This window comes from Heliangelus exortis, chromosome 11 (genome assembly GCF_036169615.1).
Source record: "Heliangelus exortis chromosome 11, bHelExo1.hap1, whole genome shotgun sequence".
In the NCBI taxonomy this organism is placed as follows: domain Eukaryota; kingdom Metazoa; phylum Chordata; class Aves; order Apodiformes; family Trochilidae; genus Heliangelus; species Heliangelus exortis.
The window spans coordinates 16,581,196-16,598,767 of NC_092432.1; the positions used below are offsets into that span (position 1 = coordinate 16,581,196).

Consider the following 17,572-nt stretch of genomic DNA (forward strand, 5'->3'; position numbering starts at 1 on the left):
AATTGACATTTATTTGCTCACTTCTCTTATCTTTTTTGTAGGGAGGAAGTGGGTTTACTGGTGTGGATGCCTCATTCACTTCACCAAAATGAGATAGGGCATGCAGGAGAGAAGGAAGATTTTTCCAAGTAGAACCTACCATGGTGAGTTGGAGTCTGTTTATGCTACATAATTTCTCAGTGATACATGGTTTATACCAAAGGTTTCACCCCAAAATTACTCCCTCTCTGGAACTATGTTACATGTAACACTTCATTGGCAGCAGTGCTGGATTGAGAAATTCTGTGCCTTTTTTGCTGTCTGCCATGTTGAGTGCGTGGACCTGCTTGAGGAGACCTTCTGTACATTAAAGCAGCAAACTAAAAGGAGCTGAAAATAATTACTTTGTATCATGTACGTCGGAATAGTATGAGAAATGTGGTCTTTATCCTTGATACTGCAGGTGTCTAGAACATGATGGTGAAAATTAAGTATGTGGGAACTAGATTTTTAATCTTGAATTGCTAAATACCCTCTGAAATTGTAATACAGTGAGGGGACCAGGAAGTAATGCTTTTTAAACTAATCAGTCTGTCTTGGCTCCCCTTTAGAAAGAGTATACTAATTGCACACCTTACAGGCACATTCTTAACTAAGCTCATGAATATTTTGTGAGACATGTGTGTACTGAACAGATGAGCACAGAAGGAAGGAAAAAATTCCTGCATCTCCTATCAAGAGGTTCAAAAGGTTACAGTAAGTCAAATTTCTGGGGCCACACTTGCATGGTCATGTTCAATTGAACATGCAAAAAACCTGCTGATTAAGCAAGCTCTGTCAGTTTTACAAAATGTTTAAAGACAGATTTTGAATTAAAATACCAGACTGATGATGCAGTTAAAGACACTACTATAATGATTACTCCAGAGAGAACTGAATGAAAATTCTGGGCTTATGAATTCACAAAATTTGACCTGCAGGGAGTTACAGTCAGAATATTCTTCTAACACCTTTGGCTATGCATATCACTGGGGGAACACTGTGGCCTCCAGGCCATATGCTGTTCAAATTTTAAATCTAATTTTTTTGCTTGAATGAACAGTATGCTATAATATCTTGATAAAAACATAGAGGATTTCTGTGCATACTTCTGGCTGTGGAAGCTCTAACTTTTTCTTTTTTTTGTGTGAACTCATTTTATTGTATTTGATATGCATGAAGTGTCCTATAAAATTTTCACGAAGAGCAGCAGTAATTCTGTTGTGAGATTCCCTCACTGTCCTCCCTGGTTTTGGAGGCTGGGTGATTTTTTTCTTGTTGTTCACTGCTATGAATCCTAAGTTTTTTGATCCTTAAGTGGATGTTTTCCCTTAATTTCTTCAGGTTTTCCTAGACTCTCACTTCCATATTATCCCATATCTCACATGTGACTTCTCAGTGCATTGTAAAGATACAGCAGGTCAAGCTTCTGAGCAGGGGCTTCTCACATATTGCACACAGAGATAGGCCTGAGCATTTGTTTGTCTATAAACATTACACTTCTGTGTTAATTCAGAACTAATTTAGGCAAAAGGAAATCAAGGCATGGTTCTTGAAACAATAAAGGAAGTTGTTAACCTTTATCAGTCTGAAAATTCATAGCTTTATCATGACCAGCTTTCATGGAACACATCAGCTTTCTTTATATTAGTCTGTAGATCCTTGTAACATGATTCAGTATTTATGAACAACTAATTGTATTGGATCCATTGCAAAACCAAACCAATCCAGTATTTGCAAGGTATATCAACCTCACAAGAGGTATTCAAATAAACAATGATTTGACTGTATTTTTAACAATGTGTTCCTTGAGCTGGAGCAATGAGGAAAGGCTTATTTCCCTTTCAACCCTAACTTTCTAGGATTCCATGATTAAAGCATGCTTTCTGCTCTAGTGTAAGCACCTAAATCAGGTGAAACCTGTGAAATACATCAGGTGATTTAGAACCAGTTAGAATTGGGCCTGGATTGCAAGACAGAGAAATAATTTTTAAATAAATCTTATTTTTTTATTCATGAACTGGTTAGTTGTGATGACCATCTGGAGAGCTGCTGGGAGTATTATGGGGATGCTGTCCTGAAAACAGGGAAACACATTGTTAAACAGAAGAGAGAGAGTGCCAAAGCTACAAAAAGGTGTGCAGTTCAATTTTTGATAAAATCTAACATGGTGGAACGCAAGTGTTATGAAGTCACTCAGAGGAACAGAGCCTGTTTCCCTGCTATCACTGATGACAAGCTGGTCATAAGGCCAGTCTGCAGGGGGTCCTTCAGGACTTCAGATTTTTCCAGGAGTACTTGGTGTTGTTAGAGATTATTAATAGAAAGTGCAGGTATGAGGAGAGGAGGTTTTTGGCCCACTCCAGTGTCAGGTTTGGAGTATCAGAATTTAAAGGTCTTTCTTATTAGGACTCTGGATTTTGAAGTAGATGTGCTTACATCTAGGTGTCTTGACTGACACCTTCTTGACATTTTAAAATATCTGTTTATTCTGTACCAGTCAGCACTGAAACTTCAGCCCTGTAGATGTCAGGGAATTCAGCAGTGTTTAACATGCTTAAGTTCATAGCATCTGCTTTCTGGTTTGCTTTAGAGAAGGATCTTTTCTGTATTGAATAATGAAGTTAAGGACCTAGTCACTTGTATTGATACAAAAAAATAAATCTTTCTCTCGGATTATTTCTGTTTATTTTTTATTGTTCAGGATAACATGAGCATGTAACATCATCTAAGTTGACCATGAGGAATGGATCAATTGGAGAAGCAGAGCTCAAAAATATCAAGACAATTGTAGCAAAATGTAGTGAAGATAATGGCAGTTTCATGGTATTCCAATTAGAATGGAATTGGGGGAGAAAAGGTTAAACAGAAGAAACCTGTAAACTAGCTAACCCCAATTTAATCTGCTCTTCTCTCAAAGCAATTATTTTTAATACTTCTGATATCTTCTAATATGTTTCAAATATGAGAAATTTGGGTATCAAAGATGGTGAATAGTTATCATTGATCATAGGTCCACTTCTTGGAAGTGCCAGTTTTAGGTGCCTTTGAAGTGGTATAATTTTCTACTAAACTTTTCTGTTTAAATTAGAGATTGTGCTTTTAAATCCTGGGGCATACACTTTGTTCTGCTACTAGAATTACAGTATTTAACAGAATGGCAGTAGTAACAGAGTTCTGAGCTTTCATAAATGTTGTGCTGACACACCTTAAAACAGATTTTAAAAATTAGATTACTGGAAAAACATCATTAACTTGCAGGTAGTGAAAAGCTTAGGGAAGATCGGTTAAAAATAATGGAAAACATGGATTTTGTGTTTAAAAAAAATCAATCAGGCCCTCAGTTCTAGACATTAAAAAATAATGCCTGTGCAGCTCTTTGCTAATGTATTTATTAAGTTACACAATTGCAATTTGAAAGGAAGTGTAAAAAATTCAATAAACCATGAGGAAAGTTATTAAATATAACATGATATTTCTTCTTTATTTGCATACATTTTAGTCATCTTAACTGTCATCAAAGTTTAGGGAAGGAACAGCATGGATTTGAATTCACCTGGTGAATTGCCAGGTCACCAGCACTGAACAGATTGCATCGTTCTGTTCTGCCAGGGCAAAGTCAATCCACATCAATGGCTTCTTTAATCTTCTAGAAGTGTTTATCCCTCATCTATGCATCTGAATTATCAAATTGTATAGAATTGTATGGAATGCTTTTGTTAGATTTTGTTTTTCAACGAATAGAAGAGTGTAAGAAATTAGAGTAGATCAGGTAACCTGCAGATTCAGTGATCTCTTATTCCACCTTACATTGCCGGTCTAAAAATCTTTTGATGACAAAAATAACTGCTAAGCATTAAGTAATTTTTTCTGAAAATAGGTCCTTGGTTATTCCTTTTACCAGCTTGACAGAACTCTGTATATTCCCCAAACCTGGATTAGAAAACCCTGGATTAGATTGCTAAATCTTAAAGGTGGTGTTGTGTTCATCTGGGCTCATCCTCTGCAAAGGGTTCTGGTAACTTCTCATTTGTTTTACACATCTGCATCAGACATCTTGCTCAGGGATGGTGATAACAAAGCATAACAAACTGCTGCTTCTAAGTTTTTAGGAAACAGAATTTTCCAATAATAATGAGGAGGTAGTTAGCAAACCAGGAAACAAATCTCACTTTTAATTTTCTGATGCAGTTATACTTGTTGTCAGATTGATAAGACAGAAATTGTTGTTCCATTACATTGACCTGTCATCTTGCCCATTGCTGTGCTGGGCTTTTTACCAAAGTGTGTTGGCTGATTATAGAGCAGTGTTATTAGTTTTGCAAATAACCAGGACACGTTACCTGCCTCTACAGGCAGCTTGCTCTTGAATGCATCATTTGGCAGTTACTGTTAATTTTAGGCTAATTTAAGGCTATGTACTATTTGATTGTAGTCTGTTTGAATTTCAGTTTGTCTTAGGAATCCTCAATAAGCAACAATTAATACATACTAACTGCTGTATAAGGATACTTGGGCTGCTCTGCCTAACGTGTATGGAAGAAGTGTGTTTTAATTACAGGCAATGGTTCCATTATTTTGAGATTTAATTGCTAGTTGGATTGGTTATTTTAATAACTGTCTATTATGAGACAGTTTTGTTACATAAGAACAATAATATTGCACCAGGTACATCTCCTCAGTGAATGCCAACATCTAGCTTTGCTTTTTTTAAAATGTAGGAAAAACCCATTCTAGTTCCTGCTCTTCACCTCTGGTAAATGCCTTTACATGTTTCATTGCTTGTTTTATCAGAATGAATAGACTAACCTACATATTCCTTATGAAATCAAAACACTTTTCCTAATTACCAGGAGTAAGCCCTATTCCATAGTGAGAAATAAAGTTCATCCTCTTTCTGCAAACTGTATAAATCATGTTGTTCTCCACTAAAAGAAGCCATATCTGTAGGGCAGTAGCTTCACACAGATTTTCAGGCCAGTGTATCCAAACAAAAATTTATATTTTAGTCATTTCTCTCCAAGGTAGGAATTCCAGGGAATTTTTGTTTTTATTCCTTTTTTTCAGTAAAGCTATTTTTTCAAGGTAGATAGTTCTAGGCCTGAATGAAAGGAATTAAATGTATACTTTTAAAAAATGGTTTCTGCTCTCACTGGGCAATTCCAATCAGGATGTGTTTTTAAGAAAAAAAATACCAACTCGTTCAGTTTGGATCAAGAGTTTGTCATTCAACAGAAATCAGTCTTCATCGAGGAAGGCCTTAATATATTGTAACATGAAAATAAGCAAGATAGAGCAGTAGAAGCATTTTTTTTTTTTTTTTTTTTTGGTATAAAGACTTATATAGAATTTAAACACAAGTTTTATATTTTTTTAGTGTGGAGTCCATGAGAATTTCTATTCAATTATTTATACTGGTAGTAATATGATGTGCATATTAGTTTAGTCTACAGACTAGGCTAGTACACAGTGTCTACAAGATGGAGGTATGATATTTGTCTTTCTCAAAGTATTAGTTTTTTAGATCATGTGATTAGAAACTCCAAGTTTCTAGTGTATTAAACCTTGAAAATAAGGGCAGTTTAAAATAAATTTCATCTGTTCTGGATGCTGGATAGGTTATCTAATAACATTACAGCATTGCACCTCCAAACTATACCCAAATTAAGTTAATTGAGATTCACAAACTTGCATGTCAATTAATGTTGTTTTGTATTACTCCTCTTGTGCAGACAAAAAGAATTTCAGGAAAGTTAGATAAACCCCATCTTTACCTGATATCTCAGTCTTATTAATTTCTGAAAGAACAAAGAGCTCATGGATGGAGAAGCTGGTACTGTTTGTATAGGCAAAGGAAGGAAGAGCCAGTTGAAACGATGAAGGAGACAGGGACTAACTTGTTTCCAAGTAAAATCTCTCACATTTCATCTTGAATTACCTGCATATATTTCAGAAATGAAAAGCTGACACTGTTGGTTTCATGTGGATGTTAAAAACCTTTGAAAGCTTTATCCAGACAGAAGAAAATCTTTTTGAGTCACTAAAATAAGTTTCAGTGTGAATTAGACCAGTAAGTTTCTGAACATCTATTCACAGAGCAGTTAATTCTTTACAGAGAACTAGAAGGTCTATAACACTTTTATAAGATGAAATTACATTTGGCAAATAGGAGATTTCAAGACTGAAAAGGGTCAAGCACACACTGTGGTTAAATTCCAGACACTTATTTCCTGGTGATATTTTGCAAAACTTGGAACTGAGTCAACATCCTCAGCAAAATGTGCACTGCATATAATTATGTTCCATATATTGTTTCACTGGAAGCTATGAGATTTGGCTCTTTCATTTGTGGTTTTAAGTCACAGCAACAGTAAATAACTTAAGAAGAAATAGTGCATTGGTGGTGTAATAAACTGAAAAATGTCTTATTGCTCTTATTAAACAGGCAGGGATTGAAAGGATGTCTTAAAACATCTTGGTTGAGAAGTAGCATAAGTAATTGGATTGATTTGTATCGTGAGATGTTATGTTGTGAGGGAATGGTCTTTCCTGCTATGCAGAAATTAAGAAAGATTTGCACTCCTTTCAGTGGTTTTTGTTAACAAAGATTTTAGCAGTTGCAAAGAAGTAATTTCAGTAATTTTTTTTTTTAATTCTGGAAGTGTCTGCTGAATTGCTTGATACTGTGGTGGAACAAGACATTTGGTTATATCTGTTTCTGACTCTTCTGACAGTTAAAGCATCACCAAAGGGAGATGCCACCCAAGAGGAAGCCAATTGTCTATTCCCTGTATCTCTGATTTGGTGAAGCCAAACTGCTCACTACCTCTGTTTATCAAGAACAGCTTTTGTTGTAGGACTGACAAGACCTTAAATAATATACTAAGGGGTTCATGTGTGTTCTTGAATGTCATCTTATTTGTCTATAATAAGTAGATACTTATTGTGATTCAGGGATACTCTGTAAATTGCTGGGGTTGCAACCACTCATGAGAGCAGTAAAAAACCTAAAGTAGACAAACACTTATTTTATCTGTTGTATCAAATCTTTTGCAGTAGAGAAAGGACAAAAACTTTGGAAATTCCCCATGTGCCTCAAAAATAATGGAAAAATATGTCTTACTTGTTACAAGGAACAGAGCATAACACATTCTACTGATCTGTTGTTGTGGGGTCAACTCCCCCACCAAATAATAGGTTTTTTTCTCCTTCCTTCCCCTTCAGCCACTTGTGTTCTGTATAACACCTAACTGAAATTCTAGATCATCATTGAAATAATTCTACTCCCCATCTTTTTGTTTTGAAGCAAGAGCAGCAGAAGACATTCTTTCTTCCTTGCTATTCTGGCTAAAAAGCAAACCTACTAGTCAGGAAGAGCAATTTTCTACCATGCTGCTTTGAAAAATTTCTAATAAATTGACAGTGTGTGTTGTTCAAATTAGTGATACATTTTTTCTAAAAATAATTATCTGTCACTCTCAATCAGCTTTGCTGTGCAGCTTCAGATCCAGCAATAAGGCAGAGAGGTTTGTTTAATGAGTCTTTTAAAATAAAGACAAAAAAAAAAAAAAAAGTGTGAAAAAGAATGTCAGTTTGGATAGCTTCAAGGAATTTTTGTTTTATGAATCTGTCTAATTTCCAGGGCTTTTTTTTATTCTAGAAGAACAGATAAAAATACAGGTATTTTTGAAATCCATGTCTTTAAAGTTTTAAAATGTACAAATAATTCCTTCTTCAGTAGATTGAAAGATATTTATGTGCTGAAGCTTGCTGTAAGGGCTACAAAGCATGTTCTAATTCCTTAGAGTGATGTTGTTATCACGTTTGTTTAATTAAGGCTGTAGGAGGATACAAATAGTTTGTTTCAGAAGATATTGTTCTTCATTTAGTTTACAGGCACTGTTTGCATATGTGAATTCAGTATGTAAGAAAAAAAAACCCATAACAAACAAGCACTGTTATTATTTTCCTTAGCTGTTGCTCATATACATTAATATTCATTGTGGGTGAGAGTTTTATTCCCCCACCCCTAGGCTTCTTTTGCAATCAGTAGCAGCTTCCATTTTCTTCTGGCTTTATTTCCTGTTTTGCACACTGATATTTAACTCCAACTGTGTCCTGCTTTTCATAGAACATAATAATAGATAACAGTGACAGTGGCAATTAGAACTAATGGTCTACTTCTTAGAGATATTCAATATCCTTTAATCCTGTTGAAGGAGGTCTGACATGTTCAAAAGCTCTCAAAAATCAGGGTGCACTATCTTAATAACATAATTTTTTAATATGTTTGTTGCTGATCCTTTTTTTTTTTGTGTACAGTTCTGTATATTTCCTTACAGCTTCCCTCGATTCATCAGCTTCCACTTCTTGTTCACCTTGAGAATTTCCTGGTTATTATTTTTTAAATGTTACCTGAATTTTAAGGAAAAATATAAATGCAAAGATTCTCAGTTTTAATGACATTAAACATTTTGTTTGAAAATGAAGGGAAGTTTAGAGAAATAGGTTCCAAGGAAGCTGCAGAGAATTATAATAGTGCAGTAGTACTTTTCCCTTTATTTTAAAGAAAAGATCTCCATATTTTGTGTTCTTACGTGACACATACACACAAAAAAGAAAACAAAAATAAACCCCAAAACAACAAGAAAAAACCGCAACCAAACAAAACAGGGCAAAAGCACAAATGACCAAGCTTACTTTTGTATTTCACTGAAGAAAATTGTTCTGACCTCTTCCTATTGTCTCCCCTGGATATTTTTCAGTGGAGCGTGAGAGGTCTCTGACAAGTTTTGAAAAATATATTTAGCCTATGTCTTGTCTTTCCTAATCATTGCTATACTGATATTTCACAGCAGCATATAAATTAGTAAATGCTCCTTAGACAAAGGGGTCTAATACTACTAACACTCTTAGAAAGTAGAACTTTGCTGTCAGAGCTAGCATTGCAAATCCACCATCTGTGGGCACTGGGGTGTAAGTTATAGAAATGTAGAATATGAGATTGTCAACCCTGATTTTATTGTTGTAAGAGCAGTTCTCCAAACAAGTTGGGTGATCCCATCACTGACACTTTTTATCCAGTGCAACTGTAGCTGCATTTGACTGTTGGTCACAGAGAAATTTCCTCTCCTCTTTAAAAAACATTTTATATATCAATAGAAATCTTCCATGTAGGCCAAACTCAAGGTATTTAGCCTATTCCAAGATGTTCCTTTGACATTGCTTTTCACGTGGTACAGTTATCCATAATTTCTTTCTCTAGGAATCAAAAGAGAGATCTTGACAACTGCAGTTTGATGTCTCAGCCATTTATTCGGGACTTAATAAAGAGTTGGTACTTTTCTCTTTGGGGATGGTTGAACAAAACTTCTAATCTTTCTCTCTTGCCACTATGAAAAGTGATTTGCTAAGTTGGCTTTGAAAATAACCCACTTAACCTCTTCCTGCCCCCCCTACAGTGGCAGAAAGTTTTAGAAATAACCCATGACTGAAAAAAGCATGGTGTTTTTCCCTAACCCTGATAATAACTTGCAGATTTTTAGCATAAGCAGATTCCAACAATGGAACATGATTTATAAGAATTATGCTTTCGTGTTGCTGTAGTGACTGTAGGAGTGAGTGTCTTCAGAGTACTTAAAACTGGTTAGTATCCTTTATGAATTATTAAAGTCATATTTGAATTCTTTCTCCGTATGAAACCTGATTTATGACCTTCACTGCATGAGTTTCCTATAGATTGACTTCCTAAGTTGAGGAGGAGTTCAAGGCTGAGGTTCCAATCACCTGCATGACAAACTGGGACTGCTGAGTCCCCAGCATAGCTATGGGCTTGCTTTAATGGCCTGCCTCAGTGATACTTTGTTCCATGCTATTCAAATGGAGGAGTACTCTTTTCTCTTAGACTTTTCTAATACGTGGTTTTCAGTTTTCCTAATGGGTTCTTCAGGGACTGCTAGTTACCTCTGTACTTTTAGTGAAACACACAGTTGCTATATGCATCCTCAAAATTATGTGAAATTCATCATTCCAGATTCCATGTCTCCTATTTATTTTCCACTTTATATCTCTAGTTCTAAAAATCATGGACATGACATTAACTCGTGGTCTTTAGTAGGAAAAAGAATTAAGCTTTCCATTTAGTTTGTTTTTCCAAACCAAGTGCAGTAACTGAGGAGCTCCACATTTCACAGAAGTGAGGGTGGGAGCCACAGGACTGGGGAAAATCACCAGTTCTGTTTTGCTGCATCCTGTGGCTGAGTGAGCTGTAGATTGTTTAGCAGCTCTACACATTGAGCTGATAGGCATATTGCTGAATTCCAGCACATTACATGAATGCCTGGCAAGCTACTAAGTTGCTATTCTTTCTGCATTATATGCATCTAAGGACTGGCAAGGAATTCCTTTTTGTACATAACCTCAGTAGTTCAGTTCTGCTGTTATTTTTAGGGTACTTGCAAGAGAGGGAGCTTTCCCATCAATCTGTCACTGAAGCTGTGGGATGAACTAATTGGGTGGTGGGATCAGTGTTTTTAAGGGGACATGGAAAAATCACCATTAAATGTTTTGCCTTGATGTGAGGAGCAATGCAAATTGGAAGTAACAGACAGTCAAGCCTTGTGTTTAAAATAGCAACTGAAATGTCTACCTTAAGGAACGAAGATGCTGAAAACTCCATTTTAAAATGCTGAGCTGAACTCTTTATGTGTTTTGACTGTGCACTTGACATACAATTAAATGTCTGAGCCTTTCTCTAATCTCTGAGTACAAGAAGATAAAGGGTGCTCGGAGAGTCATATCAATAAGACTGTTTAGACAGAGCTTATAATGCTAACACTTTTCCTGTCCTTTAAGCTTCTGTCTTCATATCCCTGTCAGCTCAATCCACTGCACACATTTTCTGAATCAAGCTAGCATAAACCAAGGAGGGGAGAAATGTGTTCCATTTCTCACATGAAAGAGCTCCACTAGTCAGGGTAACTGATTTTTATAGCTAGAGGAAAAGTCTTCCAGTTCATCAGTAGCTTGTGACAGACTGTAGAGACTTAGAAAATAGATAAAACACTGGATATTTGGCATGCAATTGCTAGAGATTTCCAGTGATGAAGGTTCAGTACAAAAGAAAAAAAAAATAGTAGCACTTCAGATTCTGCTCAAGACCTGGGCATAAAAAAGTTAGATCATCAAAATGATGGTTTCCTCTGGGGAATAACTTAATGTGAACAGTGTCTGCAGGAATGTGAAAAGTTAGCCAGTCATAGATCTTTTGTAGATGGGCTATAGACAGATGGTGTGTGACAGATTCTTTACCCTTCCTCATAGTTTTCAACGTGAACATCTGCAGGACGTGACAGAACCACTTTCCATTCTTTACATACTATACATTTTGTCAATGATTGTAATTTCTTTCTACATACTGATGGTGGCCATCTTTAACATAAAAACCTCTTTCTTTAGGTGCTCTTGTTATAAGTTCTTGAATATTACTGCGTCCTTATTATTAGAAGCATCTCTTTGCTTCTGTGTTGCTTGAGCTAAATGAGATTCTTGAAAAGAATGACAGAGTTAGGCAACTGTAAGCCCTTGTTCTGAATGCAGAACTTAAACTGAAGAAACCTTAACAGAAACTAAGCACAAAGATAATGCTATAAAAGATAAGCTTTTGTCTTGTCCTAAAACTACTTCATGCATGCATGAAACAAAAAATGGAAGTGAACACACACATGAGACTTAGTGGGAAGATGTTGATCGAGGTTCAACAGACTGTAAGCAGAGAAAGCTTTCAGCACTGTGCAGCTATTTCTGAGCTGCAGAGATTGCAGTTGTCTGTCAGAACCAGAAGTGGAAAATGGGATCTCTAGTGAGTTTAGGATAAGGATTGCATGGGAGTCTCAGAAGAGAAGTACTCCTGAAAACTGAGTGAAGGAAGCTTCTCCATCTCCTTATCAAGGATTACATAGAAATGTCAGACAAAAATTGTTAAAAGCTGAGGAAGCTAATTGTGAGTATTCCTTCTTAAAAAAGAATTTTGTCATTGGGCCTCATCTGATTTTTGTTCTAAGACTCTTTTCCCCTCAAAAGACCTGTTTAAGATAGGTTCTTTCTTGTGAATTAAGTATGTAGCATCTTTATTTTGTTTTTCCTCATTTTCCTTGCTAGCTTCACACAAGTTATTTCAGGGACCATGCAAATGTGAAACGAGAAATTAAAAATTTGGCCCCAGAATTATAAAGGAATTGCAGCAGAAATTACTCCACACCTGTAACCTTTTTCTGGCTAATGATAATTTTATTCTGAAAATTTGTATCTCTGTACCATTTGTCCAAGTTGTGGAGTATGGGGAGTATGCTTCAGTTTTCTGGCTCACAATACAGGGGAATACAAGACAGAGTAAGCAGTATTTAAGGTTGATCTTAAACTGTGTGAAAAGTTCATTAAGTTCACTAAAATTAAGTTCTCTAAGATTGGAAGCCTTATTGTTGAAATCCTACACAGGTTATGATTATAGTCTCCCATATGCTAGTCAAGTGAATTGCCATTAGTAAGGAATATTTTGCATTTCACAAAATGACTGAAGAAATTATTTGCAGGGATAGAAATACCTGCTGAAAATCTCACTGTAAGTACCTCAAAGCTTGAGATTTGGCACAGTGTGATATCAAGTTAGTTTTCAGTGAAATAAAAAAAAAAACCAAAACCCAGAAAAGGAGCTAAATCTTGAAGCTGCAGTATGTGTGAAAGGCAAAAAGAGCTGAGCGAAATGCTTTTCCTCATACCCTAAAAATCACATTATCTGTAGTAATCTTTGGATCATGTGTTTAGAACAGCAAACTAAATGGAATGATTTTTAGTATAGGTTAAATGGTACATTGTGAATTGCTAAAAATGTGGAAAATACGTATGTACTTGCAAGCACATGTTAAATCTTTTTTGCAAGCACATATTAAATCTTTTTTGCAAGCACATGTTAAATTTTTTTAACTCAAGTAGGAGGTCATGTGTGGTTTTCTGTGCAGCTCATGCTTGAACAGAAGCATTGAAAGTTTTCAATCTTTGTTAGTTTGTAGCAGAAACACTGAATATGGGATTGATTATTTCCAGGGCAGTGATAAAAGCTACTTCTTCTTAGCAGAAACCGGATTTGTTTTGAAGGTGCTTTGTCAGAGTTCTTAGTGATTTCTCCGTAGTTAAAAGGTGTTTCATTAAGTAGGTATTTCAGTTTTTAACATGGTAGACACAGAAGTGGTAAGGCAAACTCACACATAGTGGTTATTTCTCAATTGCAGCTCAAGTATCTTTGAAATGGAGCTATTAAAAGCTAGTTCTCTAAGTTGATGAGGATTTTACAGTTTACCTGAGAATGATAAACACAAGGTTCATAGGTGAATGTAGTTTGCTGCTTTTATTTTCTTTGCAATGTATGAAAAGGCTATTTTTGCTATTCTGAACTTCAAAATAATCTGCTTCTGTATGAGGATATCTGTAATGTGGTATGTCTGTAATTTACAACAAAGAATTGAAGATAGTTCTTCAGTCATATGTATGATTCTTGCATGAAAATATATCATGGTGAGAAAAAAAAGTCAGTAATGTTATTAAGTACTGTATATTAGCTCACAAACACTTCATATTACCACTGAATTAATGTACATGTAACAGGGATTTTTTTGCACAGGGACTATTACCTATTGAGGTTCAGTTATTTCTTTGTGTCTTCTAGGAAATAATGAGAAATAATATAATGTTCTCACAAATTCATTAAAATTATGGACTTTGTTATATATATATATATCTGTTTTAAAAGCATTACTGGAAGCAATGTTTTCCAAGATGAAAAGAGTTGAGCAGATATCCTGATTTTGGTAAGGCTGGACTCAGTTCCAAGTGTATGAGTTCTGTGAAAAGTTAAAAAACCAGGAACAGTAAAACTGATTCTAAGTTCCTTTTAAAATAATAAGGTGAAGCTTACAGTAATTGGATTATGCATTCGTAAGTAGCAGGACCTATACTTAAGAGACAGGAGTAGATTACATGCAAAAGGAAAGGAAATGCTGCTTCTTTTAAAAATAAATAAATCCCATGAGAAAGTGCTCCTCCTTTCTTCATGTTTGTCTTCTTTTTTCCATGAGAGAAAATTGCAATCCTAATTGAGTGTTTTCCTGGATGTCTTTTATCTAGTTCATAGTGTTGAATTTTGATATCTTATGAGAAGGAGAAGTTCCAAAGGTGTATTTGTTGAATCATAAAGAGAACTGTTAGAACAATTTTTAAGTGTGAATTACTATTTTTACATAGGATAGCATAAGGATATTTTTGGTACCTTCATTATTCTTTTGGGGTTTTTCTCAATTTTTTTAGATTGTGCCCAAGTAAATTTCCTGATGCAAATTGTTTTATATGATAATTTATGTGCATTGAGAGTAATAAGCTCCTAAGGTCAAAGGTGAAATTGATTTTTGCCAGTTGTTATTATTCACATAGCACAGAATAAAAACAATTATTAATATGATACTTCTTTCCTTCCAGATTTCTCAGGGGACAAAATTTTGCTTATTCATACCTTCTACTGTGGCAAAAATGGATTTTTTTCCTCACCAAAAACCAGCAGCATAACACCCATCTGACACATGCCTCAAGGAACTCTTATTTAAAGTCTGTTGTAAGTAAGTAAAATTTAAAACTTGCTTAAAGGTAGCTTTAATCAATTCTGTATCTATTTACAGCTCAAGAATAAGCAGCCTTAACAGGATAACTAATCTTAGCAGTCTGGCTTTTCAGCAGCAGCTGTTTGCTTTTAAATGGAAGTACAGGAAGGAATAATGTGCTGTAAAGCAGAGGCTGAGCTGTTCCATGACTGCTGTGTGCCAGTGTGTCCTACCTGGGCATTCTGTTCCCTGCTCCACACCCCCCAGAAAGCTGACTGAGATAGGTTGCAAATCAGAAGCTGTGGGGTTATGCCTGAGTAACGTGATGGAAAAGATTATCTGCATTGTAAATTAAGACTTAAATGCCTGTTGCCATGGCAATTAATTTTAGAATTCTCAATGTAGAAAAAGGGGGCTAAATAACTGAGAATTGAAAAAACTACAGTTGGTTGAGCTGTGTGCATTTCATGCCTCCAAGTGCAACACAAACTTGAAAAAAATTAAAAACCCCTCCACTTATATATATATATATATATATATTCCTATATATATATTTTCTAAAATGTTTATTCAGACATCGTGCTTTGTACATACCAAAGTAAATTTTTTGTATGCAGAGTACCCAGTACATATTTTTATAAGAGAAAACAGTGTTAGGATTAGAGATTTTGCCAGCATACCTTCTTTATTTGGAAGAATAACTTTTGGAGGAATATGTTCAATATTTGGAAACAGTATGTTCTTGCAGCGTCAGAAAAAACCTATAAATGAGCAGAGTAAGGGGAAGGAAAAAATTCTCAATGAGGAATAAATCTAACTTGTTCATGTTGCTTCTTTAGAGATACATTCTAATGGAGGAGATTCACATTACTTAATAAAACTCAATTTAATAAGAGGTCTCATATTAATACTTGAAACCCTAATGATTATATTTACAGGACAGTATATTAATGCCTACTTCTTTATCAGTGTCCTGGATTAAAGAATAATTTAACACTTGAATTTGATTTAAAATGTATCTTTTACTTCTAGGGAAATTCCAATTTTGTCAGTGGCATTACATTTATCTCTTGTGCTTCTTTCTGTCAGATTACAATTAGAGCACTATGAAGAGCCTTGTGAATAAAATCAAGGAAACAGTGTCATTACCTTATATTTATGCTTTTTATCTGTTGTCCTGTATGAAAGCAGAGACATTATAACAATTCTGGGTTTGGGTTTTTTTTAATCCCGAAAAAATACTGATGAAGGGATATAGAGAGTCCTTACCTAGAAAGGTTCTCTCTACTTTCAGTTCCAGGCCCTGGTTTCTGTGCACTTCTCATTTATTTATGACACTTTTTCCCTCTGAGAATGCAATCATTCTGGAGCATGAACAGTAGCATTATGCATACCCTCTGGAGCTCCGTGAAAACACAGTTGTAAAAATGTTCCAGCTGAACATCTCAGCAGATGAATTACTCCTCCTCCACGTGCACCTACCATAGGGTTGTTGCTGTGCTTTTTGCTAGGCTGTCATCAGTGGTGGAGTGCAAGTCAGGGGTCCTCCCAGTTGTAATCAGTGACTGTAGGTGTTTCAGAACATTTTATGGGGTCTCAGGTATTCTGAGGTATTGAGTGTCTATAGCTTTCCATAATGCTTTTTCAGTAGGAGTGTGTTAGTGCTCTGGAACACAGAATGATATTTGCAATTTTTCTTTTCTACTTGCTCTTATTTTAGCGTCCAATAATAGGTTATATACTCTAATTCTTAAAAAAAATCACCCCAAAAGATGGTTTAATGGTGTTCTTTATCAATAGTTCTAGCTTCCAATAATAGAAATAAATAAGCAAATAGCAGACCTTTTAAATAAATAGCATTTCTGAAAACTGAATTTTAGCTTAATTTTTAAAACACTTCCTAGTTGGTCTATGAACTTTGGTGGTATTTTTCCTAGAACTGACCTTGAAGTAGTTGAGCAATGCTCTTCTTTTGGATAGTAGCTCTTCTTTGCTGGTTCCCATGGGGAGTTAGTGTTCTGACTCAGGATTTTCCACAACAGGTTCCCTCGTTCCTTGTTTTTCACCTCTGTGTCTAATGTAACAGTTCAGAGCTTGCCTGGGTGGAGCTTTTCTTTTTCTTTCTTATATTCCTTCATCTCCTGTTCCTGTAACATTGATATTTTTCACTTGAGAAGGTAATGCCTGTAATTGTACTGATCACTAAATGTTGTCTTGTTAATCTTAAATGTTTCGAGATGCCATGTTGTATAATTAACACACAAATAATCCACTTTGCCATCAGTGTAGTGCATACTATCTTTATTTTTAGCTGGTTATCATGACTACATCTGCTGTCAAGGTCTTATCCATCCAGCAACTTTCTAAAGTTGCAGTACTGTAGCACTAATTCAGCATCACTGAGTGATTATTATCACAGATAAATTGTGAGCACTTCTTTTCTATAATAAAACTTTGCAGTGCCTCTTAAAGGATTGATTTGCCATTCTGGTGGTAGATCTCAGTCAAGTGCAGCTAAATTTAATGGAGTCAGATTAAAGGTGTTTGTGTGACTTAGGAGCTGGTCTTCCTATTTAAGGACTATTTTTATGAAGCGTACAATGGCTTAAATGGTACCGTTTGTACAGATATATTTCCTGAATAATATTTTATTTCTTTCATTGGAGTTTTGTGAGTAGTATGAGCTTAGTTGAAGAAAACATGGCAAAATTTAGGTCCTCTTCATCTCTGGTAGAAGTGTATGATACACATTCAGCTTTATTGCAGATGTTTTTCTGACTATGGGGTTAAAAACTGGCTTTCATCTTGATGTTCTTGGCAGATAAAACTGGAACCTATTTGAAGATAAAAGTCTCTTTAAAACAAAACAAGTGTGAGACTGGAGAAATACTCTATAATTTGACTGGGGT

At 35.4% G+C, this 17,572-nt stretch overlaps 1 protein-coding gene across 8 annotated transcripts in view; it reads left to right on the plus strand.

Annotated features, from left to right (window-relative positions):
• The window catches only part of OTUD7A (OTU deubiquitinase 7A), a 113,556-nt gene that overhangs the window by 45,488 nt on the left and 50,496 nt on the right, over nt 1-17,572 (plus strand). For 4 of the 8 annotated variants that reach the window (XM_071754937.1, XM_071754935.1, XM_071754934.1 and 1 more), the window contains exons 3-4: nt 42-143; nt 14,545-14,681. The gene's annotated coding sequence lies outside the window, so the exon portion shown is untranslated. The remainder of the gene's footprint in view (nt 1-41; nt 144-14,544; nt 14,682-17,572) is intronic. The other 4 variants (XM_071754939.1, XM_071754940.1, XM_071754938.1 and 1 more) reach the window with 3 other exon arrangements.